We start from the raw sequence: 24,657 nt of genomic DNA, 5'->3' as shown, positions 1-24,657 counted from the left end.
CATTTTGTCAGTCAAAAGTGTCAAAAAAGTGTTTTCGGCTCTAACTATTACTGGTTTGAAGTTTCAACTGACAACATGAGAAAAAATAAAACTTTCTTGAACATCAAATGAGAACTTCAACTTTTGGGTGCATTTGTTGCTAAAAAAAATCATTTTGTCAGTCAAAAGTGCCAAAAGTGTCAAAAAAGCAATTTTGGCTCAATGACTGTTTTGAAATTTCAACTTACAACATGACAAAATGTAACACTTTCTTGAACTGCAAATGAGAACTTTGACTTTTGGGTGCGTTTTTTGCTAAAAATCATTTTGTCAGTCAAAAGTGCCAAAAATGTCAAAAAAGCGTTTTCGGCTCTTTCTATTACTGGTTTAAAGTTTTAACTGACAACATGAGAAAAAATAAAACTTTCTTGAACATCAAATGAGAACTTCAACTTTTGGGTGCATTTGTTTCTAAAAAAAATCTTTTTGTCAGTCAAAAGTGCCAAAAGTGTCAAAAAAGTGTTTTCGGCTCTAACTATTACTGGTTTGAAGTTTCAACTGACAACATGAGAAAAACTAACACTTTCTTGAACTGCAAAATGAGAACTTTGAATTTTGTGTCTATTTTTTGCTAAGAAATCATTTTTTCAGTTAAAAGTGCCAAAAGTGTCAAAAAAGTCTTTTATGCTCAGAGTATGACTGTTTTGAATATTTAACTTACAACGTGACAAAAAATAACACTTTCTTGAACTGCAAATAAGAACTTTGACTTTTGGGTGCGTTTTTTGCTAAAAAATCATTTTGTCAGTCAAAAGTGCAAAAAGTGTCAAAAAAGCGTTTTCGGCTCTATGACTGTTTTGAATTTTAAACTTACAAAGTGGCATAAAATAAAACTTTCTTGAACATCAAATGAGAACTTCAACTTTTGGGTGTGTTTTTTTTAAAAAAAAATCATTTTGTCAGTCAAAAGTGCCAAAAGTGTCAAAAAAGTGTTTTCGGCTCTAACTATTACTGGTTTGAAGTTTCAACTGACAACATGAGAAAAAATAAAACTTTCTTGAACATCAAATGAGAACTTCAACTTTTGGGTGCATTTGTTGCTAAAAAAAAATCATTTTTTAAGTCAAATGTACCAAAAGTGTCAGAAAAGCGTTTTTGGCTCTATGATTTGAATTTTAAACTTACAATGTGGCATAAAATAACACTTTCTTGAACATCAAATGAGAACTTCAACTTTTGGGTGCGTTTTTTGCTAAAAAATCATTTTGTCAGTCAAAAGTGCCAAAAGTGTCAAGAAAGCGTTTTCGGCTCTATCGATGTTTTGAATTTTAACCTTACAAAGTGGCATAAAATAACAATTTCTTGAACATCAAATGAGAACTTCAACTTTTGGGTGCATTTGTTTCCAAAAAAAATCATTTTGTCAGTCAAAAGTGCCAAAAGTGTCAAAAAAGTGTTTTCGGCTCTAACTATTACTGGTTTGAAGTTTCAACTGACAACATGAGAAAAAATAAAACTTTCTTGAACATCAAATGAGAACTTCAACTTTTGGGTGCATTTGTTGCTAAAAAAAATCATTTTGTCAGTCAAAAGTACCAAAAGTGTCAAAAAAGCGTTTTCGGCTCTATGACTGTTTTGAATTTTAAACTTACAAAGTGGCATAAAATAACACTTTCTTGAACATCAAATGAGAACTTCAACTTTTGGGTGCATTTGTTTCTAAAAAAAATCATTTTGTCAGTCAAAAGTGTCAAAAAAGTGTTTTCGGCTCTAACTATTACTGGTTTGAAGTTTCAACTGACAACATGAGAAAAAATAAAACTTTCTTGAACATCAAATGAGAACTTCAACTTTTGGGTGCATTTGTTGCTAAAAAAAATCATTTTGTCAGTCAAAAGTACCAAAAGTGTCAAAAAAGCGTTTTCGGCTCTATGACTGTTTTGAATTTTAAACTTACAATGTGGCATAGAATAACAATTTCTTGAACATCAAATGAGAACTTCAACTTTTGGGTGCGTTTTTTGCTAAAAAATCATTTTGTCAGTCAAAAGTGCCAAAAGTGTCAAAAAAGCGTTTTCGGCTCTATGACTGTTTTGAATTTTAAACTTACAACGTTGCATAAAATAACACTTTCTTGAACTTCAAATGAGAACTTCAACTTTTGGGTGCATTTGTTTCTAAAAAAAATCATTTTGTCAGTCAAAAGTGCCAAAAGTGTCAAAAAAGTGTTTTCGGCTCTAACTATTACTGGTTTGAAGTTTCAACTGACAACATGAGAAAAAATAAAACTTTCTTGAACATCAAATGAGAACTTCAACTTTTGGGTGCATTTGTTGCTAAAAAAAATCATTTTGTCAGTCAAAAGTACCAAAAGTGTCAAAAAAGCGTTTTCGGCTCTATGACTGTTTTGAATTTTAAACTTACAATGTGGCATAGAATAACAATTTCTTGAACATCAAATGAGAACTTCAACTTTTGGGTGCGTTTTTTGCTAAAAAATCATTTTGTCAGTCAAAAGTGCCAAAAGTGTCAAAAAAGCGTTTTCGGCTCTATGACTGTTTTGAATTTTAAACTTACAATGTGGCATAGAATAACAATTTCTTGAACATCAAATGAGAACTTCAACTTTTGGGTGCGTTTTTTGCTAAAAAATCATTTTGTCAGTCAAAAGTGCCAAAAGTGTCAAAAAAGCGTTTTCGGCTCTATGACTGTTTTGAATTTTAAACTTACAATGTGGCATAAAATAACAATTTCTTGAACATCAAATGAGAACTTCAACTTTTGGGTGCGTTTTTTGCTAAAAATCATTTTGTCAGTAAAAGTGCCAAAAATGTCAAAAAAGCGTTTTCGGCTCTATGATTGTTTTGAATTTTAAACTTACAACGTTGCATAAAATAGTTGCATAAAATAACACTTTCTTGAACTGCAAATGAGAACTTCAACTTTTGGGTGCATTTGTTTATAAAAAAAATCATTTTGTCAGTCAAAAGTGTCAAAAAAGTGTTTTCGGCTCTAACTATTACTGGTTTGAAGTTTCAACTGACGACATGAGAAAAAATAAAACTTTCTTGAACATCAAATGAGAACTTCAACTTTTGATTGCATTTGTTGCTAAAAAAAATCATTTTGTCAGTCAAAAGTACCAAAAGTGTCAAAAAAGCGTTTTCGGCTCTATGACTGTTTTGAATTTTAAACTTACAATGTGGCATAAAATAACAATTTCTTGAACATCAAATGAGAACTTCAACTTTTGAGTGCATTTGTTGCTAAAAAAAATCATTTTGTCAGTCAAAAGTGCCAAAAATGTCAAAAAAGCGTTTTCGGCTCTAACTATTACTGGTTTGAAGTTTCAACTGACAACATGAGAAAAAATAAAACTTTTTTGAACATCAAATGAGAACTTCAACTTTTGGGTGCATTTGTTTCTAAAAAAAATCATTTTGTCAGTCAAAAGTGCCAAAAGTGTCAAAAAAGTGTTTTCGGCTCTAACTATTACTGGTTTGAAGTTTCAACTGACAACATGAGAAAAAATAAAACTTTCTTGAACATCAAATGAGAACTTCAACTTTTGGGTGCATTTGTTGCTAAAAAAAATCATTTTGTCAGTCAAAAGTACCAAAAGTGTCAAAAAAGCGTTTTCGGCTCTATGACTGTTTTGAATTTTAAACTTACAATGTGGCATAGAATAACAATTTCTTGAACATCAAATGAGAACTTCAACTTTTGGGTGCGTTTTTTGCTAAAAAATCATTTTGTCAGTCAAAAGTGCCAAAAGTGTCAAAAAAGCGTTTTCGGCTCTATGACTGTTTTGAATTTTAAACTTACAACGTTGCATAAAATAACACTTTCTTGAACTTCAAATGAGAACTTCAACTTTTGGGTGCATTTGTTTCTAAAAAAAATCATTTTGTCAGTCAAAAGTGCCAAAAGTGTCAAAAAAGTGTTTTCGGCTCTAACTTTTACTGGTTTGAAGTTTCAACTGACAACATGAGAAAAAATAAAACTTTCTTGAACATCAAATGAGAACTTCAACTTTTGGGTGCGTTTTTTGCTAAAAAATCATTTTTTAAGTCAAAAGTGCCAAAAGTGTCAAGAAAGCGTTTTCGGCTCTATGACTGTTTTGAATTTTAAACTTACAAAGTGGCATAGAATAACAATTTCTTGAACATCAAATGAGAACTTCAACTTTTGGGTGCGTTTTTTGCTAAAAAATCATTTTGTCAGTCAAAAGTGCCAAAAGTGTCAAAAAAGCGTTTTCGGCTCTATGACTGTTTTGAATTTTAAACTTACAATGTGGCATAAAATAACACTTTCTTGAACATCAAATGAGAACTTCAACTTTTGGGTGCGTTTTTGCTAAAAAATCATTTTGTCAGTCAAAAGTGCCAAAAGTGTCAAGAAAGCGTTTTCGGCTCTATCGATGTTTTGAATTTTAACCTTACAAAGTGGCATAAAATAACAATTTCTTGAACATCAAATGAGAACTTCAACTTTTGGGTGCATTTGTTTCCAAAAAAAATCATTTTGTCAGTCAAAAGTGCCAAAAGTGTCAAAAAAGTGTTTTCGGCTCTAACTATTACTGGTTTGAAGTTTCAACTGACAACATGAGAAAAAATAAAACTTTCTTGAACATCAAATGAGAACTTCAACTTTTGGGTGCGTTTTTTGCTAAAAAAAATCATTTTGTCAGTCAAAAGTGCCAAAAGTGTCAAAAAAGCGTTTTCGGCTCTATGACGGTTTTAAATTTTAAACTTACAATGTGGCATAAAATAACACTTTCTTGAACATCAAATGAGAACTTCAACTTTTGGGTGCGTTTATTGCTAAAAAATCATTTTGTCAGTCAAAAGTGCCAAAAATGTTAAAAAAGCGTTTTCGGCTCTATGACTGTTTTGAATTTTAAACTTACAACGTTGCATAAAATAACACTTTCTTGACCTGCAAATAAGAACTTTGACTTTTGGGTGCGTTTTTTGCTAAAAAAACATTTTGTCAGTCAAAAGTGCCAAAAGTGTCAAAAAAGCGTTTTCGGCTCTATGACTGTTTTGAATTTTAAACTTACAAAGTGGCATAAAATAACACTTTCTTGAACATCAAATGAGAACTTCAACTTTTGGGTGCATTTGTTTCTAAAAAAAATCATTTTGTCAGTCAAAAGTGCCAAAAGTTTCAAAAAAGTGTTTTCGGCTCTAACTATTACTGGTTTGAAGTTTCAACTGACAACATGAGAAAAAATAAAACTTTCTTGAACATCAAATGAGAACTTCAACTTTTGGGTGCATTTGTTGCTAAAAAAAAATCATTTTTTAAGTCAAATGTACCAAAAGTGTCAAAAAAGCGTTTTTGGCTCTATGTTTTGAATTTTAAACTTACAATGTGGCATAAAATAACACTTTCTTGAACATCAAATGAGAACTTCAACTTTTGGGTGCGTTTTTTGCTAAAAAATCATTTTGTCAGTCAAAAGTGCCAAAAGTGTCAAAAAAGCGTTTTCGGCTCTATGACTGTTTTGAATTTTAAACTTACAATGTTGCATAAAATAACACTTTCTTGAACATCAAATGAGAACTTCAACTTTTGGGTGCGTTTTTTGCTAAAAAATCATTTTGTCAGTCAAAAGTGCCAAAAATGTTAAAAAAGCGTTTTCGGCTCTATGACTGTTTTGAATTTTAAACTTACAATGTTGCATAAAATAACACTTTCTTGAACTGCAAATGAGAACTTCAACTTTTGGGTGCATTTGTTTCTAAAAAAAATCATTTTGTCAGTCAAAAGTGCCAAAAGTGTCAAAAAAGTGTTTTCGGCTCTAACTATTACTGGTTTGAAGTTTCAACTGACAACACGAGAAAAAATAAAACTTTCTTGAACATCAAATGAGAACTTCAACTTTTGGGTGCATTTGTTGCTAAAAAAAATCATTTTGTCAGTCAAAAGTACCAAAAGTGTCAAAAAAGTCTTTTATGCTCAGAGTATGACTGTTTTGAAGATTTAACTTACAACGTGACGAAAAATAACACTTTCTTGAACTGCAAATAAGAACTTTGACTTTTGGGTGCGTTTTTTGCTAAAAAATCATTTTGTCAGTCAAAAGTGCCAAAAATGTCAAAAAAGCGTTTTTGGCTCAATGACTGTTTTGAAATTTCAACTTACAATGTGGCATAAAATAACACTTTCTTGAACATCAAATGAGAACTTCAACTTTTGGGTGCATTTGTTTCTAAAAAAAATCATTTTGTCAGTCAAAAGTGTCAAAAAAGTGTTTTCGGCTCTAACTATTACTGGTTTGAAGTTTAAACTGACAACATGAGAAAAAATAAAACTTTCTTGAACATCAAATGAGAACTTCAACTTTTGGGTGCATTTGTTGCTAAAAAAAATCATTTTGTCAGTCAAAAGTGCCAAAAGTGTCAAAAAAGCAATTTTGGCTCAATGACTGTTTTGAAATTTCAACTTACAACATGATAAAAAATGTAACACTTTCTTGAACTGCAAATGAGAACTTTGACTTTTGGGTGCGTTTTTTGCTAAAAATCATTTTGTCAGTCAAAAGTGCCAAAAATGTCAAAAAAGCGTTTTCGGCTCTTACTATTACTGGTTTGAAGTTTCAACTGACAACATGAGAAAAAATAAAACTTTCTTGAACATCAAATGAGAACTTCAACTTTTGGGTGCATTTGTTGCTAAAAAAAATCATTTTGTCAGTCAAAAGTACCAAAAGTGTCAAAAAAGCGTTTTCGGCTCTATGACTGTTTCGAATTTTAAACTTACAATGTGGCATAAAATAAACATTTCTTGAACATCAAATGAGAACTTCAACTTTTGGGTGCGTTTTTTGCTAAAAAAAATCATTTTTTCAATTAAAAGTGCCAAAAGTGTCAAAAAAGTCTTTTATGCTCAGAGTATGACTGTTTTGAATATTTAACTTACAACGTGACAAAAAATAACACTTTCTTGAACTGCAAATAAGAACTTTGACTTTTGGGTGCGTTTTTTGCTAAAAAATCATTTTGTCAGTCAAAAGTGCCAAAAGTGTCAAAAAAGCGTTTTCGGCTCTATGACTGTTTTGAATTTTAAACTTACAAAGTGGCATAAAATAACACTTTCTTGAACATCAAATGAGAACTTCAACTTTTGGGTGCATTTGTTTCTAAAAAAAATCATTTTGTCAGTCAAAAGTGCCAAAAGTGTCAAAAAAGTGTTTTCGGCTCTAACTATTACTGGTTTGAAGTTTCAACTGACAACATGAGAAAAAATAAAACTTTCTTGAACATCAAATGAGAACTTCAACTTTTGGGTGCATTTGTTGCTAAAAAAAAATCATTTTTTAAGTCAAATGTACCAAAAGTGTCAAAAAAGCGTTTTTGGCTCTATGTTTTGAATTTTAAACTTACAATGTGGCATAAAATAACACTTTCTTGAACATCAAATGAGAACTTCAACTTTTGGGTGCGTTTTTTGCTAAAAAATCATTTTGTCAGTCAAAAGTGCCAAAAGTGTCAAGAAAGCGTTTTCGGCTCTATGACTGTTTTGAATTTTAAACTTACAAAGTGGCATAAAATAACAATTTCTTGAACATCAAATGAGAACTTCAACTTTTGGGTGCATTTGTTTCCAAAAAAAATCATTTTGTCAGTCAAAAGTGCCAAAAGTGTCAAAAAAGTGTTTTCGGCTCTAACTATTACTGGTTTGAAGTTTCAACTGACAACATGAGAAAAAATAAAACTTTCTTGAAAATCAAATGAGAACTTCAACTTTTGGGTGCATTTGTTGCTAAAAAAAATCATTTTGTCAGTCAAAAGTACCAAAAGTGTCAAAAAAGCGTTTTCGGCTCTATGACTGTTTTGAATTTTAAACTTACAATGTGGCATAAAATAAACATTTCTTGAACATCAAATGAGAACTTCAACTTTTGGGTGTGTTTTTTGCTAAAAAAAATCATTTTGTCAGTCAAAAGTGCCAAAAGTGTCAAAAAAGTGTTTTCGGCTCTAACTATTACTGGTTTGAAGTTTCAACTGACAACATGAGAAAAAATAAAACTTTCTTGAACATCAAATGAGAACTTCAACTTTTGGGTGCATTTGTTGCTAAAAAAAAATCATTTTTTAAGTCAAATGTACCAAAAGTGTCAAAAAAGCGTTTTTGGCTCTATGTTTTGAATTTTAAACTTACAATGTGGCATAAAATAACACTTTCTTGAACATCAAATGAGAACTTCAACTTTTGGGTGCGTTTTTGCTAAAAAATCATTTTGTCAGTCAAAAGTGCCAAAAGTGTCAAGAAAGCGTTTTCGGCTCTATCGATGTTTTGAATTTTAACCTTACAAAGTGGCATAAAATAACAATTTCTTGAACATCAAATGAGAACTTCAACTTTTGGGTGCATTTGTTTCCAAAAAAAATCATTTTGTCAGTCAAAAGTGCCAAAAGTGTCAAAAAAGTGTTTTCGGCTCTAACTATTACTGGTTTGAAGTTTCAACTGACAACATGAGAAAAAATAAAACTTTCTTGAACATCAAATGAGAACTTCAACTTTTGGGTGCGTTTTTTGCTAAAAAAAATCATTTTGTCAGTCAAAAGTGCCAAAAGTGTCAAGAAAGCGTTTTCGGCTCTATGAATGTTTTGAATTTTAAACTTACAAAGTGGCATAAAATAACAATTTCTTGAACATCAAATAAGAACTTCAACTTTTGGGTGCATTTGTTGCTAAAAAAAATCATTTTGTCAGTCAAAAGTACCAAAAGTGTCAAAAAAGCGTTTTCGGCTCTATGACTGTTTTGAATTTTAAACTTACAATGTGGCATAAAATAAACATTTCTTGAACATCAAATGAGAACTTCAACTTTTGGGTGCTGTTTTGCTAAAAAAAATCATTTTGTCAGTCAAAAGTGCCAAAAGTGTCAAAAAAGCGTTTTCGGCTCTATCGATGTTTTGAATTTTAACCTTACAAAGTGGCATAAAATAACAATTTCTTGAACATCAAATGAGAACTTCAACTTTTGGGTGCATTTGTTTCCAAAAAAAATCATTTTGTCAGTCAAAAGTGCCAAAAGTGTCAAAAAAGTGTTTTCGGCTCTAACTATTACTGGTTTGAAGTTTCAACTGACAACATGAGAAAAAATAAAACTTTCTTGAACATCAAATGAGAACTTCAACTTTTGGGTGCGTTTTTTGCTAAAAAAAATCATTTTGTCAGTCAAAAGTGCCAAAAGTGTCAAGAAAGCGTTTTCGGCTCTATGAATGTTTTGAATTTTAAACTTACAAAGTGGCATAAAATAACAATTTCTTGAACATCAAATAAGAACTTCAACTTTTGGGTGCATTTGTTGCTAAAAAAAATCATTTTGTCAGTCAAAAGTACCAAAAGTGTCAAAAAAGCGTTTTCGGCTCTATGACTGTTTTGAATTTTAAACTTACAATGTGGCATAAAATAAACATTTCTTGAACATCAAATGAGAACTTCAACTTTTGGGTGCGTTTTTGCTAAAAAATCATTTTGTCAGTCAAAAGTGCCAAAAGTGTCAAGAAAGCGTTTTCGGCTCTATCGATGTTTTGAATTTTAACCTTACAAAGTGGCATAAAATAACAATTTCTTGAACATCAAATGAGAACTTCAACTTTTGGGTGCATTTGTTTCCAAAAAAAATCATTTTGTCAGTCAAAAGTGCCAAAAGTGTCAAAAAAGTGTTTTCGGCTCTAACTATTACTGGTTTGAAGTTTCAACTGACAACATGAGAAAAAATAAAACTTTCTTGAACATCAAATGAGAACTTCAACTTTTGGGTGCGTTTTTTGCTAAAAAAAATCATTTTGTCAGTCAAAAGTGCCAAAAGTGTCAAAAAAGCGTTTTCGGCTCTATGACGGTTTTAAATTTTAAACTTACAATGTGGCATAAAATAACACTTTCTTGAACATCAAATGAGAACTTCAACTTTTGGGTGCGTTTATTGCTAAAAAATCATTTTGTCAGTCAAAAGTGCCAAAAATGTTAAAAAAGCGTTTTCGGCTCTATGACTGTTTTGAATTTTAAACTTACAACGTTGCATAAAATAACACTTTCTTGACCTGCAAATAAGAACTTTGACTTTTGGGTGCGTTTTTTGCTAAAAAAAACATTTTGTCAGTCAAAAGTGCCAAAAGTGTCAAAAAAGCGTTTTCGGCTCTATGACTGTTTTGAATTTTAAACTTACAAAGTGGCATAAAATAACACTTTCTTGAACATCAAATGAGAACTTCAACTTTTGGGTGCATTTGTTTCTAAAAAAAATCATTTTGTCAGTCAAAAGTGCCAAAAGTTTCAAAAAAGTGTTTTCGGCTCTAACTATTACTGGTTTGAAGTTTCAACTGACAACATGAGAAAAAATAAAACTTTCTTGAACATCAAATGAGAACTTCAACTTTTGGGTGCATTTGTTGCTAAAAAAAAATCATTTTTTAAGTCAAATGTACCAAAAGTGTCAAAAAAGCGTTTTTGGCTCTATGTTTTGAATTTTAAACTTACAATGTGGCATAAAATAACACTTTCTTGAACATCAAATGAGAACTTCAACTTTTGGGTGCGTTTTTTGCTAAAAAATCATTTTGTCAGTCAAAAGTGCCAAAAGTGTCAAAAAAGCGTTTTCGGCTCTATGACTGTTTTGAATTTTAAACTTACAATGTTGCATAAAATAACACTTTCTTGAACATCAAATGAGAACTTCAACTTTTGGGTGCGTTTTTTGCTAAAAAATCATTTTGTCAGTCAAAAGTGCCAAAAATGTTAAAAAAGCGTTTTCGGCTCTATGACTGTTTTGAATTTTAAACTTACAATGTTGCATAAAATAACACTTTCTTGAACTGCAAATGAGAACTTCAACTTTTGGGTGCATTTGTTTCTAAAAAAAATCATTTTGTCAGTCAAAAGTGCCAAAAGTGTCAAAAAAGTGTTTTCGGCTCTAACTATTACTGGTTTGAAGTTTCAACTGACAACACGAGAAAAAATAAAACTTTCTTGAACATCAAATGAGAACTTCAACTTTTGGGTGCATTTGTTGCTAAAAAAAATCATTTTGTCAGTCAAAAGTACCAAAAGTGTCAAAAAAGTCTTTTATGCTCAGAGTATGACTGTTTTGAAGATTTAACTTACAACGTGACGAAAAATAACACTTTCTTGAACTGCAAATAAGAACTTTGACTTTTGGGTGCGTTTTTTGCTAAAAAATCATTTTGTCAGTCAAAAGTGCCAAAAATGTCAAAAAAGCGTTTTTGGCTCAATGACTGTTTTGAAATTTCAACTTACAATGTGGCATAAAATAACACTTTCTTGAACATCAAATGAGAACTTCAACTTTTGGGTGCATTTGTTTCTAAAAAAAATCATTTTGTCAGTCAAAAGTGTCAAAAAAGTGTTTTCGGCTCTAACTATTACTGGTTTGAAGTTTAAACTGACAACATGAGAAAAAATAAAACTTTCTTGAACATCAAATGAGAACTTCAACTTTTGGGTGCATTTGTTGCTAAAAAAAATCATTTTGTCAGTCAAAAGTGCCAAAAGTGTCAAAAAAGCAATTTTGGCTCAATGACTGTTTTGAAATTTCAACTTACAACATGATAAAAAATGTAACACTTTCTTGAACTGCAAATGAGAACTTTGACTTTTGGGTGCGTTTTTTGCTAAAAATCATTTTGTCAGTCAAAAGTGCCAAAAATGTCAAAAAAGCGTTTTCGGCTCTTACTATTACTGGTTTGAAGTTTCAACTGACAACATGAGAAAAAATAAAACTTTCTTGAACATCAAATGAGAACTTCAACTTTTGGGTGCATTTGTTGCTAAAAAAAATCATTTTGTCAGTCAAAAGTACCAAAAGTGTCAAAAAAGCGTTTTCGGCTCTATGACTGTTTCGAATTTTAAACTTACAATGTGGCATAAAATAAACATTTCTTGAACATCAAATGAGAACTTCAACTTTTGGGTGCGTTTTTTGCTAAAAAAAATCATTTTTTCAATTAAAAGTGCCAAAAGTGTCAAAAAAGTCTTTTATGCTCAGAGTATGACTGTTTTGAATATTTAACTTACAACGTGACAAAAAATAACACTTTCTTGAACTGCAAATAAGAACTTTGACTTTTGGGTGCGTTTTTTGCTAAAAAATCATTTTGTCAGTCAAAAGTGCCAAAAGTGTCAAAAAAGCGTTTTCGGCTCTATGACTGTTTTGAATTTTAAACTTACAAAGTGGCATAAAATAACACTTTCTTGAACATCAAATGAGAACTTCAACTTTTGGGTGCATTTGTTTCTAAAAAAAATCATTTTGTCAGTCAAAAGTGCCAAAAGTGTCAAAAAAGTGTTTTCGGCTCTAACTATTACTGGTTTGAAGTTTCAACTGACAACATGAGAAAAAATAAAACTTTCTTGAACATCAAATGAGAACTTCAACTTTTGGGTGCATTTGTTGCTAAAAAAAAATCATTTTTTAAGTCAAATGTACCAAAAGTGTCAAAAAAGCGTTTTTGGCTCTATGTTTTGAATTTTAAACTTACAATGTGGCATAAAATAACACTTTCTTGAACATCAAATGAGAACTTCAACTTTTGGGTGCGTTTTTTGCTAAAAAATCATTTTGTCAGTCAAAAGTGCCAAAAGTGTCAAGAAAGCGTTTTCGGCTCTATGACTGTTTTGAATTTTAAACTTACAAAGTGGCATAAAATAACAATTTCTTGAACATCAAATGAGAACTTCAACTTTTGGGTGCATTTGTTTCCAAAAAAAATCATTTTGTCAGTCAAAAGTGCCAAAAGTGTCAAAAAAGTGTTTTCGGCTCTAACTATTACTGGTTTGAAGTTTCAACTGACAACATGAGAAAAAATAAAACTTTCTTGAAAATCAAATGAGAACTTCAACTTTTGGGTGCATTTGTTGCTAAAAAAAATCATTTTGTCAGTCAAAAGTACCAAAAGTGTCAAAAAAGCGTTTTCGGCTCTATGACTGTTTTGAATTTTAAACTTACAATGTGGCATAAAATAAACATTTCTTGAACATCAAATGAGAACTTCAACTTTTGGGTGTGTTTTTTGCTAAAAAAAATCATTTTGTCAGTCAAAAGTGCCAAAAGTGTCAAAAAAGTGTTTTCGGCTCTAACTATTACTGGTTTGAAGTTTCAACTGACAACATGAGAAAAAATAAAACTTTCTTGAACATCAAATGAGAACTTCAACTTTTGGGTGCATTTGTTGCTAAAAAAAAATCATTTTTTAAGTCAAATGTACCAAAAGTGTCAAAAAAGCGTTTTTGGCTCTATGTTTTGAATTTTAAACTTACAATGTGGCATAAAATAACACTTTCTTGAACATCAAATGAGAACTTCAACTTTTGGGTGCGTTTTTGCTAAAAAATCATTTTGTCAGTCAAAAGTGCCAAAAGTGTCAAGAAAGCGTTTTCGGCTCTATCGATGTTTTGAATTTTAACCTTACAAAGTGGCATAAAATAACAATTTCTTGAACATCAAATGAGAACTTCAACTTTTGGGTGCATTTGTTTCCAAAAAAAATCATTTTGTCAGTCAAAAGTGCCAAAAGTGTCAAAAAAGTGTTTTCGGCTCTAACTATTACTGGTTTGAAGTTTCAACTGACAACATGAGAAAAAATAAAACTTTCTTGAACATCAAATGAGAACTTCAACTTTTGGGTGCGTTTTTTGCTAAAAAAAATCATTTTGTCAGTCAAAAGTGCCAAAAGTGTCAAGAAAGCGTTTTCGGCTCTATGAATGTTTTGAATTTTAAACTTACAAAGTGGCATAAAATAACAATTTCTTGAACATCAAATAAGAACTTCAACTTTTGGGTGCATTTGTTGCTAAAAAAAATCATTTTGTCAGTCAAAAGTACCAAAAGTGTCAAAAAAGCGTTTTCGGCTCTATGACTGTTTTGAATTTTAAACTTACAATGTGGCATAAAATAAACATTTCTTGAACATCAAATGAGAACTTCAACTTTTGGGTGCTGTTTTGCTAAAAAAAATCATTTTGTCAGTCAAAAGTGCCAAAAGTGTCAAAAAAGCGTTTTCGGCTCTATCGATGTTTTGAATTTTAACCTTACAAAGTGGCATAAAATAACAATTTCTTGAACATCAAATGAGAACTTCAACTTTTGGGTGCATTTGTTTCCAAAAAAAATCATTTTGTCAGTCAAAAGTGCCAAAAGTGTCAAAAAAGTGTTTTCGGCTCTAACTATTACTGGTTTGAAGTTTCAACTGACAACATGAGAAAAAATAAAACTTTCTTGAACATCAAATGAGAACTTCAACTTTTGGGTGCGTTTTTTGCTAAAAAAAATCATTTTGTCAGTCAAAAGTGCCAAAAGTGTCAAGAAAGCGTTTTCGGCTCTATGAATGTTTTGAATTTTAAACTTACAAAGTGGCATAAAATAACAATTTCTTGAACATCAAATAAGAACTTCAACTTTTGGGTGCATTTGTTGCTAAAAAAAATCATTTTGTCAGTCAAAAGTACCAAAAGTGTCAAAAAAGCGTTTTCGGCTCTATGACTGTTTTGAATTTTAAACTTACAATGTGGCATAAAATAAACATTTCTTGAACATCAAATGAGAACTTCAACTTTTGGGTGCGTTTTTTGCTAAAAAAAATCATTTTGTCAGTCAAAAGTGCCAAAAGTGTCAAAAAAGCGTTTTCGGCTCTATGACGGTTTTAAATTTTAAACTTACAATGTGGCATAAAATAACACTTTCTTGAACATCAAATGAGAACTTCAACTTTTGGGTGCGTTTATTGCTAAAAAATCATTTTGTCAGTCAAAAGTGCCAAAAATGTTAAAAAAGTGTTTTCGGCTCTATGACTGTTTTGAATTTTAAACTTACAACGTTGCATAAAATAACACTTTCTTGACCTGCAAATAAGAACTTTGACTTTTGGGTGCGTTTTTTGCTAAAAAATCATTTTGTCAGTCAAAAGTGCCAAAAGTGTCAAAAAAGCGTTTTCGGCTCTATGACTGTTTTGAATTTTAAACTTACAAAGTGGCATAAAATAACAATTTCTTGAACATCAAATGAGAACTTCAACTTTTGGGTGCATTTGTTTCCAAAAAAAATCATTTTGTCAGTCAAAAGTGCCAAAAGTGTCAAAAAAGTGTTTTCGGCTCTAACTATTACTGGTTTGAAGTTTCAACTGACAACATGAGAAAAAATAAAACTTTCTTGAAAATCAAATGAGAACTTCAACTTTTGGGTGCATTTGTTGCTAAAAAAAATCATTTTGTCAGTCAAAAGTACCAAAAGTGTCAAAAAAGCGTTTTCGGCTCTATGACTGTTTTGAATTTTAAACTTACAATGTGGCATAAAATAAACATTTCTTGAACATCAAATGAGAACTTCAACTTTTGGGTGTGTTTTTTGCTAAAAAAAATCATTTTGTCAGTCAAAAGTGCCAAAAGTGTCAAAAAAGTGTTTTCGGCTCTAACTATTACTGGTTTGAAGTTTCAACTGACAACATGAGAAAAAATAAAACTTTCTTGAACATCAAATGAGAACTTCAACTTTTGGGTGCATTTGTTGCTAAAAAAAAATCATTTTTTAAGTCAAATGTACCAAAAGTGTCAAAAAAGCGTTTTTGGCTCTATGTTTTGAATTTTAAACTTACAATGTGGCATAAAATAACACTTTCTTGAACATCAAATGAGAACTTCAACTTTTGGGTGCGTTTTTGCTAAAAAATCATTTTGTCAGTCAAAAGTGCCAAAAGTGTCAAGAAAGCGTTTTCGGCTCTATCGATGTTTTGAATTTTAACCTTACAAAGTGGCATAAAATAACAATTTCTTGAACATCAAATGAGAACTTCAACTTTTGGGTGCATTTGTTTCCAAAAAAAATCATTTTGTCAGTCAAAAGTGCCAAAAGTGTCAAAAAAGTGTTTTCGGCTCTAACTATTACTGGTTTGAAGTTTCAACTGACAACATGAGAAAAAATAAAACTTTCTTGAACATCAAATGAGAACTTCAACTTTTGGGTGCGTTTTTTGCTAAAAAAAATCATTTTGTCAGTCAAAAGTGCCAAAAGTGTCAAGAAAGCGTTTTCGGCTCTATGAATGTTTTGAATTTTAAACTTACAAAGTGGCATAAAATAACAATTTCTTGAACATCAAATAAGAACTTCAACTTTTGGGTGCATTTGTTTCCAAAAAAAATCATTTTGTCAGTCAAAAGTGCCAAAAGTGTCAAAAAAGTGTTTTCGGCTCTAACTATTACTGGTTTGAAGTTTCAACTGACAACATGAGAAAAAATAAAACTTTCTTGAACATCAAATGAGAACTTCAACTTTTGGGTGCGTTTTTTGCTAAAAAAAATCATTTTGTCAGTCAAAAGTGCCAAAAGTGTCAAGAAAGCGTTTTCGGCTCTATGAATGTTTTGAATTTTAAACTTACAAAGTGGCATAAAATAACAATTTCTTGAACATCAAATAAGAACTTCAACTTTTGGGTGCATTTGTTGCTAAAAAAAATCATTTTGTCAGTCAAAAGTACCAAAAGTGTCAAAAAAGCGTTTTCGGCTCTATGACTGTTTTGAATTTTAAACTTACAATGTGGCATAAAATAAACATTTCTTGAACATCAAATGAGAACTTCAACTTTTGGGTGCTGTTTTGCTAAAAAAAATCATTTTGTCAGTCAAAAGTGCCAAAAGTGTCAAAAAAGCGTTTTCGGCTCTATCGATGTTTTGAATTTTAACCTTACAAAGTGGCATAAAATAACAATTTCTTGAACATCAAATGAGAACTTCAACTTTTGGGTGCATTTGTTTCCAAAAAAAATCATTTTGTCAGTCAAAAGTGCCAAAAGTGTCAAAAAAGTGTTTTCGGCTCTAACTATTACTGGTTTGAAGTTTCAACTGACAACATGAGAAAAAATAAAACTTTCTTGAACATCAAATGAGAACTTCAACTTTTGGGTGCGTTTTTTGCTAAAAAAAATCATTTTGTCAGTCAAAAGTGCCAAAAGTGTCAAGAAAGCGTTTTCGGCTCTATGAATGTTTTGAATTTTAAACTTACAAAGTGGCATAAAATAACAATTTCTTGAACATCAAATAAGAACTTCAACTTTTGGGTGCATTTGTTGCTAAAAAAAATCATTTTGTCAGTCAAAAGTACCAAAAGTGTCAAAAAAGCGTTTTCGGCTCTATGACTGTTTTGAATTTTAAACTTACAATGTGGCATAAAATAAACATTTCTTGAACATCAAATGAGAACTTCAACTTTTGGGTGCGTTTTTTGCTAAAAAAAATCATTTTGTCAGTCAAAAGTGCCAAAAGTGTCAAAAAAGCGTTTTCGGCTCTATGACGGTTTTAAATTTTAAACTTACAATGTGGCATAAAATAACACTTTCTTGAACATCAAATGAGAACTTCAACTTTTGGGTGCGTTTATTGCTAAAAAATCATTTTGTCAGTCAAAAGTGCCAAAAATGTTAAAAAAGCGTTTTCGGCTCTATGACTGTTTTGAATTTTAAACTTACAACGTTGCATAAAATAACACTTTCTTGACCTGCAAATAAGAACTTTGACTTTTGGGTGCGTTTTTTGCTAAAAAATCATTTTGTCAGTCAAAAGTGCCAAAAGTGTCAAAAAAGCGTTTTCGGCTCTATGACTGTTTTGAATTTTAAACTTACAAAGTGGCATAAAATAACACTTTCTTGAACATCAAATGAGAACTTCAACTTTTGGGTGCATTTGTTTCTAAAAAAAATCATTTTGTCAGTCAAAAGTGCCAAAAGTTTCAAAAAAGTGTTTTCGGCTCTAACTATTACTGGTTTGAAGTTTCAACTGACAACATGAGAAAAAATAAAACTTTCTTGAACATCAAATGAGAACTTCAACTTTTGGGTGCATTTGTTGCTAAAAAAAAATCATTTTTTAAGTCAAATGTACCAAAAGTGTCAAAAAAGCGTTTTTGGCTCTATGTTTTGAATTTTAAACTTACAATGTGGCATAAAATAACACTTTCTTGAACATCAAATGAGAACTTCAACTTTTGGGTGCATTTGTTTCCAAAAAAAATCATTTTGTCAGTCAAAAGTGCCAAAAGTGTCAAAAAAGTGTTTTCGGCTCTAACTATTACTGGTTTGAAGTTTCAACTGACAACATGAGAAAAAATAAAACTTTCTTGAACATCAAATGAGAACTTCAACTTTTGGGTGCGTTTTTTGCTAAAAAAAATCATTTTGTCAGTCAAAAGTGCCAAAAGTGTCAAGAAAGCGTTTTCGGCTCTATGAATGTTTTGAATTTTAAACTTACAAAGTGGCATAAAATAACAATTTCTTGAACATCAAATAAGAACTTCAACTTTTGGGTGCATTTGTTTCCAAAAAAAATCATTTTGTCAGTCAAAAGTGCCAAAAGTGTCAAAAAAGTGTTTTCGGCTCTAACTATTACTGGTTTGAAGTTTCAACTGACAACATGAGAAAAAATAAAACTTTCTTGAACATCAAATGAGAACTTCAACTTTTGGGTGCGTTTTTTGCTAAAAAAAATCATTTTGTCAGTCAAAAGTGCCAAAAGTGTCAAGAAAGCGTTTTCGGCTCTATGAATGTTTTGAATTTTAAACTTACAAAGTGGCATAAAATAACAATTTCTTGAACATCAAATAAGAACTTCAACTTTTGGGTGCATTTGTTGCTAAAAAAAATCATTTTGTCAGTCAAAAGTACCAAAAGTGTCAAAAAAGCGTTTTCGGCTCTATGACTGTTTTGAATTTTAAACTTACAATGTGGCATAAAATAAACATTTCTTGAACATCAAATGAGAACTTCAACTTTTGGGTGCGTTTTTTGCTAAAAAAAATCATTTTGTCAGTCAAAAGTGCCAAAAGTGTCAAAAAAGCGTTTTCGGCTCTATCGATGTTTTGAATTTTAACCTTACAAAGTGGCATAAAATAACAATTTCTTGAACATCAAATGAGAACTTCAACTTTTGGGTGCATTTGTTTCCAAAAAAAATCATTTTGTCAGTCAAAAGTGCCAAAAGTGTCAAAAAAGTGTTTTCGGCTCTAACTATTACTGGTTTGAAGTTTCAACTGACAACATGAGAAAAAATAAAACTTTCTTGAACATCAAATGAGAACTTCAACTTTTGGGTGCGTTTTTTGCTAAAAAAAATCATTTTGTCAGTCAAAAGTGCCAAAAGTGTCAAGAAAGCGTTTTCGGCTCTATGAATGTTTTGAATTTTAAACTTACAAAGTGGCATAAAATAACAATTTCTTGAACATCAAATAAGAACTTCAACTTTTGGGTGCATTTGTTGCTAAAAAAAATCATTTTGTCAGTCAAAAGTACCAAAAGTGTCAAAAAAGCGTTTTCGGCTCTATGACTGTTTTGAATTTTAAACTTACAATGTGGCATAAAATAAACATTTCTTGAACATCAAATGAGAACTTCAACTTTTGGGTGCGTTTTTTGCTAAAAAAAATCATTTTGTCAGTCAAAAGTGCCAAAAGTGTCAAAAAAGCGTTTTCGGCTCTATGACGGTTTTAAATTTTAAACTTACAATGTGGCATAAAATAACACTTTCTTGAACATCAAATGAGAACTTCAACTTTTGGGTGCGTTTATTGCTAAAAAATCATTTTGTCAGTCAAAAGTGCCAAAAATGTTAAAAAAGCGTTTTCGGCTCTATGACTGTTTTGAATTTTAAACTTACAACGTTGCATAAAATAACACTTTCTTGACCTGCAAATAAGAACTTTGACTTTTGGGTGCGTTTTTTGCTAAAAAATCATTTTGTCAGTCAAAAGTGCCAAAAGTGTCAAAAAAGCGTTTTCGGCTCTATGACTGTTTTGAATTTTAAACTTACAAAGTGGCATAAAATAACACTTTCTTGAACATCAAATGAGAACTTCAACTTTTGGGTGCATTTGTTTCTAAAAAAAATCATTTTGTCAGTCAAAAGTGCCAAAAGTTTCAAAAAAGTGTTTTCGGCTCTAACTATTACTGGTTTGAAGTTTCAACTGACAACATGAGAAAAAATAAAACTTTCTTGAACATCAAATGAGAACTTCAACTTTTGGGTGCATTTGTTGCTAAAAAAAAATCATTTTTTAAGTCAAATGTACCAAAAGTGTCAAAAAAGCGTTTTTGGCTCTATGTTTTGAATTTTAAACTTACAATGTGGCATAAAATAACACTTTCTTGAACATCAAATGAGAACTTCAACTTTTGGGTGCGTTTGTTTCCAAAAAAAATCATTTTGTCAGTCAAAAGTGCCAAAAGTGTCAAAAAAGTGTTTTCGGCTCTAACTATTACTGGTTTGAAGTTTCAACTGACAACATGAGAAAAAATAAAACTTTCTTGAACATCAAATGAGAACTTCAACTTTTGGGTGCGTTTTTTGCTAAAAAAAATCATTTTGTCAGTCAAAAGTGCCAAAAGTGTCAAAAAAGCGTTTTCGGCTCTATGACTGTTTTGAATTTTAAATTTACAAAGTGGCATAAAATAACACTTTCTTGAACATCAAATGAGAACTTCAACTTTTGGGTGCATTTGTTTCTAAAAAAAATCATTTTGTCAGTCAAAAGTGCCAAAAGTTTCAAAAAAGTGTTTTCGGCTCTAACTATTACTGGTTTGAAGTTTCAACTGACAACATGAGAAAAAATAAAACTTTCTTGAACATCAAATGAGAACTTCAACTTTTGGGTGGGTTTTTTGCTAAAAAAAATCATTTTGTCAGTCAAAAGTGCCAAAAGTGTCAAAAAAGCGTTTTCGGCTCTATGACGGTTTTAAATTTTAAACTTACAATGTGGCATAAAATAACACTTTCTTGAACATCAAATGAGAACTTCAACTTTTGGGTGCGTTTATTGCTAAAAAATCATTTTGTCAGTCAAAAGTGCCAAAAATGTTAAAAAAGCGTTTTCGGCTCTATGACTGTTTTGAATTTTAAACTTACAACGTTGCATAAAATAACACTTTCTTGACCTGCAAATAAGAACTTTGACTTTTGGGTGCGTTTTTTGCTAAAAAATCATTTTGTCAGTCAAAAGTGCCAAAAGTGTCAAAAAAAGCGTTTTCGGCTCTATGACTGTTTTGAATTTTAAATTTACAAAGTGGCATAAAATAACACTTTCTTGAACATCAAATGAGAACTTCAACTTTTGGGTGCATTTGTTTCTAAAAAAAATCATTTTGTCAGTCAAAAGTGCCAAAAGTACAAAGTGGCATAAAATAACACTTTCTTGAACATCAAATGAGAACTTCAACTTTTGGGTGCATTTGTTTCTAAAAAAAATCATTTTGTCAGTCAAAAGTGCCAAAAGTGTCAAAAAAGCGTTTTCGGCTCTATGACTGTTTTGAATTTTAAACTTACAAAGTGGCATAAAATACCACTTTCTTGAACATCAAATGAGAACTTCAACTTTTGGGTGCATTTGTTTCTAAAAAAAATCATTTTGTCAGTCAAAAGTGCCAAAAGTGTCAAAAAAGTGTTTTCGGCTCTAACTATTACTGGTTTGAAGTTTCAACTGACAACATGAGAAAAAATAAAACTTTCTTGAACATCAAATGAGAACTTCAACTTTTGGGTGCATTTGTTGCTAAAAAAAAAATCATTTTTTAAGTCAAATGTACCAAAAGTGTCAAAAAAGCGTTTTTGGCTCTATGTTTTGAATTTTAAACTTACAATGTGGCATAAAATAACACTTTCTTGAACATCAAATGAGAACTTCAACTTTTGGGTGCGTTTTTTGCTAAAAAATCATTTTGTCAGTCAAAAGTGCCAAAAGTGTCAAAAAAGCGTTTTCGGCTCTGTGACTGTTTTGAATTTTAAACTTACAAAGTGGCATAAAATAACACTTTCTTGAACATCAAATGAGAACATCAACTTTTGGGTGCATTTGTTTCTAAAAAAAATCATTTTGTCAGTCAAAAGTGCCAAAAGTGTCAAAAAAGTGTTTTCGGCTCTAACTATTCCTGGTTTGAAGTTTCAACTGACAACATGAGAAAAAATAAAACTTTCTTGAACATCAAATGAGAACTTCAACTTTTGGGTGCATTTGTTGCTAAAAAAAATCAATTTGTCAGTCAAAAGTACCAAAAGTGTCAAAAAAGCGTTTTCGGCTCTATGACTGTTTTGAATTTTAAACTTACAATGTGGCATAAAATAACAATTTCTTGAACATCAAATGAGAACTTCAACTTTCGGGTGCGTTTTTTGCTAAAAAATCATTTTGTCAGTCAAAAGTGCCAAAAGTGTCAAAAAAGCGTTTTCGGCTCTATGAATGTTTTGAATTTTAAACTTACAAAGTGGCATAAAATAACAATTTCTTGAACATCAAATGAGAACTTCAACTTTTCGGTGCATTTGTTGCTAAAAAAAAATCATTTTTTAAGTCAAATGTACCAAAAGTGTCAAAAAAGCGTTTTTGGCTCTATGTTTTGAATTTTAAACTTACAATGTGGCATAAAATAACACTTTCTTGAACATCAAATGAGAACTTCAACTTTTGGGTGCGTTTTTTGCTAAAAAATCATTTTGTCAGTCAAAAGTGCCAAAAGTGTCAAGAAAGCGTTTTCGGCTCTATGAATGTTTTGAATTTTAAACTTACAAAGTGGCATAAAATAACAATTTCTTGAACATCAAATGAGAACTTCAACTTTTGGGTGCATTTGTTTCCAAAAAAAATCATTTTGTCAGTCAAAAGTGCCAAAAGTGTCAAAAAAGTGTTTTCGGCTCTAACTATTACTGGTTTGAAGTTTCAACTGACAACATGAGAAAAAATAAAACTTTCTTGAACATCAAATGAGAACTTCAACTTTTGGGTGCATTTGTTGCTAAAAAAAATCATTTTGTCAGTCAAAAGTACCAAAAGTGTCAAAAAAGCGTTTTCGGCTCTATGACTGTTTTGAATTTTAAACTTACAATGTGGCATAAAATAAACATTTCTTGAACATCAAATGAGAACTTCAACTTTTGGGTGCGTTTATTGCTAAAAAATCATTTTGTCAGTCAAAAGTGCCAAAAATGTTAAAAAAGCGTTTTCGGCTCTATGACTGTTTTGAATTTTAAACTTACAACGTTGCATAAAATAACACTTTCTTGACCTGCAAATAAGAACTTTGACTTTTGGGTGCGTTTTTTGCTAAAAAATCATTTTGTCAGTCAAAAGTGCCAAAATTGTCAAAAAAGCGTTTTCGGCTCTATGACTGTTTCGAATTTTAAACTTACAAAGTGGCATAAAATAACACTTTCTTGAACATCAAATGAGAACTTCAACTTTTGGGTGCATTTGTTTCTAAAAAAAAATCATTTTGTCAGTCAAAAGTGCCAAAAGTGTCAAAAAAGCGTTTTCGGCTCTATGACTGTTTTGAATTTTAAACTTACAAAGTGGCATAAAATAACACTTTCTTGAACATCAAATGAGAACTTCAACTTTTGGGTGCATTTGTTTCTAAAAAAAATCATTTTGTCAGTCAAAAGTGCCAAAAGTGTCAAAAAAGCGTTTTCGGCTCTATGACTGTTTTGAATTTTAAACTTACAAAGTGGCATAAAATACCACTTTCTTGAACATCAAATGAGAACTTCAACTTTTGGGTGCATTTGTTTCTAAAAAAAATCATTTTGTCAGTCAAAAGTGTCAAAAAAGTGTTTTTGGCTCTAAGTTTTACTGGTTTGAAGTTTCAACTGACAACATGAGAAAAACTAACACTTTTTGAACTGCAAATGAGAACTTTGACTTTTGGGTGCGTTTTTTGCTAAAAAAAAACATTTTTTCAGTCAAAAGTGTCAAAAAAGTGTTTCCGGCTCTAAGTATTACTGGTTTGAAGTTTAAACTGACAACATGAGAAAAACTAACAATTTCTTGAACTGCAAATGAGAACTTTGACTTTTGGGTGCGTTTTTTGCTAAAAAAAAAAACATTTTTTCAGTCAAAAGTGTCAAAAAAGCGTTTTCGGCTCTAAGTATTACTGGTTTGAAGTTTCAACTGACAACATGAGAAAAACTAACACTTTCTTGAACTGCAAAATGAGAACTTTGAATTTTGTGTCTATTTTTTGCTAAGAAATCATTTTTCAGTTAAAAGTGCCAAAAGTGTCAAAAAAGTCTTTTATGCTCAGAGTATTACTGTTTTGAATATTCAACTTACAACTTGAGAAAAATGACACTTTCTTGAACATCAAATGAAAACTTAAACTTTTGGGTGCATTTGTTGCTAAAAAATTTTTTGTCAGTCAAAAGTGTCAAAAAAGCGTTTTTGGCTCTGAGTATGACTGTTTTGAATTTTCAACTTACGTGACAAAAAATACTACTTTCTTGAACTACAAATAAGAACTTTAAGTTTTGATTGGTTTTGTGCTTAAAATTCATTTTGTCGGTCAAAAGTGCCAAGAGTGTCAAAAAAGCGTTTTCTGCTCAGAGTATGACTGGTTTGAATTTTAAACTTACAACGTGACAAAAACTAACACTTTCTTGAACTGCAAATGTGAACTTTGACTTTTGGGTGCATTTGTTGCTAAAAAATCTTTTTGTCAGTCAAAAGTGTCAAAAAAGCGTTTTTGGCTCTGAGTATGACTGTTTTGAATTTTCAACTTACAACGTGACAAAAAATACTACTTTCTTGAACTACAAATGAGAACTTTGAATTTTGTGTTTATTTTTTGCTAAGAAATCATTTTTCAGTTAAAAGTGCCAAAAGTGTCAAAAAAGTCTTTTATTCTC

Source organism: Oryzias latipes, chromosome 17, assembly GCF_053564925.1.
Source record: "Oryzias latipes strain Hd-rR chromosome 17, Olatipes_Hd-rR_3.1".
Classification (NCBI taxonomy): domain Eukaryota; kingdom Metazoa; phylum Chordata; class Actinopteri; order Beloniformes; family Adrianichthyidae; genus Oryzias; species Oryzias latipes.
This window is presented reverse-complemented; position numbering follows the sequence as displayed.